The 5,720-nt window shown below is 34.5% G+C and overlaps 1 protein-coding gene across 1 annotated transcript in view; it reads left to right on the plus strand.

Moving 5' to 3' along the window:
* The first annotated feature begins 1,214 nt into the window (after window positions 1–1,214).
* The window catches only part of LOC107714421 (semaphorin-5B-like), a 119,169-nt gene continuing 114,663 nt past the window's right edge, over window positions 1,215–5,720 (plus strand). The window contains exon 1 of the mRNA XM_016520255.1: window positions 1,215–1,401. The gene's annotated coding sequence lies outside the window, so the exon portion shown is untranslated. The remainder of the gene's footprint in view (window positions 1,402–5,720) is intronic.

Below are 5,720 nucleotides of genomic sequence, written 5' to 3' on the forward strand. Positions count from 1 at the left end.
TAAAATATTGCTATCCTTGGTTTCTTCGATCTTTTTAGCGTTACCTTGCAGTGTAATTTGTCACACAACTATTTTCATCAACACTGCACATGGTGACTTCAGTCTGAGGCAGTGGGGTGTGTTTTTATGTGTTCAAAAACTGTTAACTTGACATGCCATTGTTAAAATTGTTGGCCAGAGTTGTCCGTATGACTCCTTACAACTTCCTTCATAACACTCTTGAAATGTTCAGTGCCATGGGCCACCCCAGTCAAACAATTCATGTTAAGGACTGTTTGGTGTATTTGGAGGTCATTGCTGTGTTTTACTTTTTTCATTAGAGATTTAAGTCTTCCATAATTGTAATTAATTTCTACACTGTTTAATTGTAGTGTACTAATTTGTGGTCACATTTACCATTGTTCAGCGAATTTTTACAGACAAAACCAGTCATTTAAATAGAGAATTACATGATTGGTGAAAGTTTTCCCCAACACAAATTTCATTTTAGGTTGATCATATGAATATGCCATGTTGACCAACTGAAAGCTTCTTGGTTTGAAAGTGACTTCTGTGAGCTGTGCTTCATACATTGCTACACTATTGACAATAGACATTTCACTGATGTAATCTCTGAACACAAGCAACCAAAACTCATCTTATGTCTGAACATCTATGTTGGCCTTTTTCAGCAGGATTATCAGCACTGTGTTCAATGCTACTCTCAGGAAACCCCATGCACAGTTCTTAGAAAATGTGGGAAAAACAGACCGAAACTAGCCATCAATTACTTGCACAATTGTGCTTTTCTCCTTAATGATTCAGGAGGGGGATTAGAGCAACCAGTCGGTCCTTTACCCAATTATAGATCTGGCCTCTCCTGTACACTGTGATCCTTCCTTTGGAAGGCGTCCAGCGGCTTGTGTTCACTCTCTTTGATAAAGATGAAAAAAGAAGGAAGCAGCAGGAGACAATGGGCTGTATCCTGTTATTTTAGTATCCTAATGAAAATGCCACTAAAGATCTCTTTTAATGTCAGATGAGAGGAAATGATTGGAATTTAAATAAGTGAATTATGCTCCTCATTTATAGTCCACTTCATGATTTGTGTCTCTCTCTGGTACACCTGAAGCATATGGCTCTGATTAACACTGCCTCTACATGCATTCAGTCACAGCCCCATATTCACAGCAGCAGGGGGAAATTGAATATTTTTACCTTGTTCACCTGTAGAGCTCACACTTGGTATGATAGGTGCTCATCGAGGCATTGCTTTCAGAAATTGGAATGATAATGAATAATCCCACTGGCAGTTGTGAAGCCCCATTAGTCGAAGCGAAGGCTTCTAATACAGACTGTCTTCCCGAAATCTATTTTCATTAGGAGCTTTTTGAAGTAGTCAGCCTCGAACACTGCAAACAGGTAGGACATGTCTATCTCTGTGAAGAGAGCTTGAGCACAAATGGGAGGGGAGTCTTAAAATATTCACTGTGATCTGAGGGCATTTCTTCCTTTTGTTCTTGGAGTGTGGCATACACAAGCAGATCTTTTATACTTTGAGACAATGAATGCAATGCATCTGACGGCATTCAAGTGTCAGAAGACATTTTTTTTTTTGGGAAATTGAAGAGCTTTAATTTGTGCTACAGTCGTAAGACATTTCCTTCTCCATTTTACTGAAATTAAAAACTAACTTCAACCAAAGAATTGTATGCACTGTAAAACAGTGAAACATTGTTCATTTGAAACAATTTCAAATATTACTGCAAGTTCATTGCACTTAATAGACAAAAGCTATGTGATACTAAGACTATATTTGCAGCATACTGTTTTATTTGAAAAGCAATAACTGTGCACATGCCAAGGTAGTGATATGGTTGATAAAGTTTCTAGTTTTTTAATGGTTTAAATGTTAAAATGGTTTTCTTTTGTAATATTTAGAATTTTTTTTTTTAATGAACTTATATGAAAGTATTTTTTAAGCTATTCTCAAATTAAATGACTCCTTTGGTTTTACAATGTGGTGCTTGTCACCTGTATAATAGCAAATGAGTTGTATTGATTCAGATATTTTCTTGAATCATTTATAAGGTCAAACTGTAATCTATATTTTTACTTTTTATAAAAATGTGAGTGGTGCTTGGATGTACAACTTGCCGCCATGGTACTAGTTGTTGCGGTTGATTGCCTGGGCATTGCTATGCAGATCTGATTGATTTAATGTGTTGCTATGCAGTTGCTAGGGTGTTCTGGGTTGTTGCTAGGTGGTTGATTACTGGTCCGAGGCAAATTAGCCTACCTGCAAATCTCTGTGACAATTTGCTTGTAGATGTGGCTCAATTCAAATTTGTGGGATTTTTTTTTATTGTCTACCAGGAAAATATAATGAGTCTGATCACTTAGAAAAATAATGGCACACCTCTCTGCACTAATTGGGGTTTTATTCACGCATGTACCACAAATGGTGCAGAAGTTTAATGCCTAGAGGTTTAGAATAAACAAAGTGAACACTAATTATTCTGTGAAATAGTACAAATGAAATGCCATCCCCCACATCTTGTAACCACATCATTTCCAACTAATTTTTATTTTAGCAGTTCTAATTTCTTTTGTGGGTCAGGTTGATTTCTTTTAACCAGTTAAAAAGTTATAGTAGGCTTGTGCAATGCAGGACATGGCTTTAACTTACAGAAAAGATGTCTTTAATCTTAATTTATTATAATAAGGACAGTTATACAAGATCATAGTCCTTGGCTGCCAGATCTTTATTTAAATGTCAGAATGGCTCTTTAGCATTTAATGAATGTCTGTAAACCTCATTTAGGACTATATTTACAGCATGTTCAACTCCCAAAGTCTAGTCACAGGTCATGAAGGATAGTCATATAGTGTACTAGTGAACTGGCTGTGATTTGAGTTATGTTTGTTAAATCAGTTGAATGTTGTTTATCAAACTGAGTTTCTTGATACTAAGTATGTGCAGCATACTGTTTTATTTGAAAAGCAATAACTGTGCACATGCCAAGGCAGTGATATGGTTGATAAAGTTTCTAGTTTTTTAATGGTTTAAATGTTAAAATGGTTTTCTTTTGTAATATTTAGAAAAAATTTTTTTAATGAACTTATATGAAAAGTATTTTTTAAGCTATTCTCAAATTAAATGACTCCTTTGGTTTTACAATGTGGTGCTTGTCACCTGTATAATAGCAAATGAGTTGTGTTGATTCAGATATTTTCTTGAATCATTTATAAGATCAAACTGTAATCTATATTTTTACTTTTTATAAAAATGTGAGTGGTGCTTGGATGTACAACTTGCCGCCATGGTACTAGTTGTTGCGGTTGATTGCCTGGGCATTGCTATGCAGATCTGATTGATTTAATGTGTTGCTATGCAGTTGCTAGGGTGTTCTGGGTTGTTGCTAGGTGGTTGATTACTGGTCCGAGGCAAATTAGCCTACCTGCAAATCTCTGTGACAATTTGCTTGTAGATGTGGCTCAATTCAAATTTGTGGGATTTTTTTTTATTGTCTACCAGGAAAATATAATGAGTCTGATCACTTAGAAAAATAATGGCACACCTCTCTGCACTAATTGGGGTTTTATTCACGCATGTACCACAAATGGTGCAGAAGTTTAATGCCTAGAGGTTTAGAATAAACAAAGTGAACACTAATTATTCTGTGAAATAGTACAAATGAAATGCCATCCCCCACATCTTGTAACCACATCATTTCCAACTAATTTTTATTTTAGCAGTTCTAATTTCTTTTGTGGGTCAGGTTGATTTCTTTTAACCAGTTAAAAAGTTATAGTAGGCTTGTGCAATGCAGGACATGGCTTTAACTTACAGAAAAGATGTCTTTAATCTTAATTTATTATAATAAGGACAGTTATACAAGATCATAGTCCTTGGCTGCCAGATCTTTATTTAAATGTCAGAATGGCTCTTTAGCATTTAATGAATGTCTGTAAACCTCATTTAGGACTATATTTACAGCATGTTCAACTCCCAAAGTCTAGTCACAGGTCATGAAGGATAGTCATATAGTGTACTAGTGAACTGGCTGTGATTTGAGTTATGTTTGTTAAATCAGTTGAATGTTGTTTATCAAACTGAGTTTCTTTCTGAGTCAGGGGTCTTGTGTGTTGAATTAAAATTTGATTTAGAAGTCTATATACTGATTTTTAAATGCTTTTAAACATTCTCACAAGTCATTTTACATTGAAAAACAAGATACAGCCAAAACAACTCCACATAAACAACATTAAAAAACACCAATTGAAGATAAAAGTAAAAAGCAGTCTACATGATAATACTCATAAAAAACATGTCTTAAAGAGTAGGTCAGAACGTTGTAAACACGAATAACACTGCATTTTGTTTTTCTGTTTTCCACTTGGCCTCATTGTTCATCTATAATTTATATCTTAGTTTAGATAAATCTTTCTGCAGTCATTTGTTCACATCCTGCATCCATGCTTATATACATAGAAAATAATTAGTCACTTAGCCAAAATGTCATTTTACAAAGTGAACTTGTGTTGAATTAGATTTTCAAGTACATACTGATTTTATCCTCCCATACTATACACACACTGTATGGGTGTGAGTGTGTGTGTACTGTACATATAGGACTGAATTTTATTTTATTCACCAGAATTAGCAATATGGATTATGAAAAGTGGGCATTACATATCATATGAGAATTCTGTCAGACCAGGTTTGCTAAAACAATGCATAACTATTGGCTAACATTATAACTCTGCAACAATTTTCTAGAAAAGGAAATTTCTTTTAAAGGAATAGCAAGTTACATTTTCTTTATTTGATGATATTTTACTGGAATAAACATACACCAATGAATCATTTGGTTAAAAATCAAAATGTGAACTTGATAAATGGAACATCAGAATGTGAAGTAATAATAATTTAAAAAAAAATCAAGAGTTTAGATTAAAAAACATAAACCTGAAATGAAGTAACCCCAAAATCTACTGCTGCCTGTTTTTTTATCTTACAAAGAGAAAGATTAAATTATCATTCTAACAAGCTTATCCAATGTCAGTTCTGTTATTCTGTTTAGAGCCTGTTATGATTATCAGCTGCTTTTCATTTCCTGGTACAAAGCCCAGTCATGCTTCAGGACTTTGGTAACAAGAAATCATGTTGTGAAGTCGTATACCAATTAAAAAGGAATTCAGCGGATGAATTTTTTTTCCTCCTAATTAAACTGAACTATAGTAAATTATTGGGATTTACTTTCCATCCAAGTTACGGTAGCAGCAGCTGCCATTAAGACAGATCGTATTCCTTGTAAAATTAATTTTCCTTTGTTCTCTGCTGTAAAGAATACCATAAATGACAAGCTTTGCATGATACGTGGCCTCCAAAGAATTATTGATTCTCAAAGTGCTGTTCATATTTCTTTTGGCATTGCTGAGTGAAATTACACATAATTAAGATGCTCCTAACAAACTGACACCTTCACTAATTTGTCATTTTTCCAGAAAAATTGCATAAAACCCCCCAAGGACCATACCATAATGACAATTATGCCTTTGATGGACTACAGCAGTCGGTTGGGTTGTCAGACGTATATGTAGAGTTTGTAAATGACAGCTGCTAAACACAGATAAAGATTCCTAATGTTCTTCACGGATGAATTAACCACATAGCTGGGTGGTTCTCCACAAATTACTCGCTCGCTATTTAAAAAAAAAAAAAAAAATCCCTCACT

Source organism: Sinocyclocheilus rhinocerous, unplaced genomic scaffold, assembly GCF_001515625.1.
Source record: "Sinocyclocheilus rhinocerous isolate Xijiao unplaced genomic scaffold, SAMN03320098_v1.1 scaffold12, whole genome shotgun sequence".
Lineage (NCBI taxonomy): Eukaryota > Metazoa > Chordata > Actinopteri > Cypriniformes > Cyprinidae > Sinocyclocheilus > Sinocyclocheilus rhinocerous.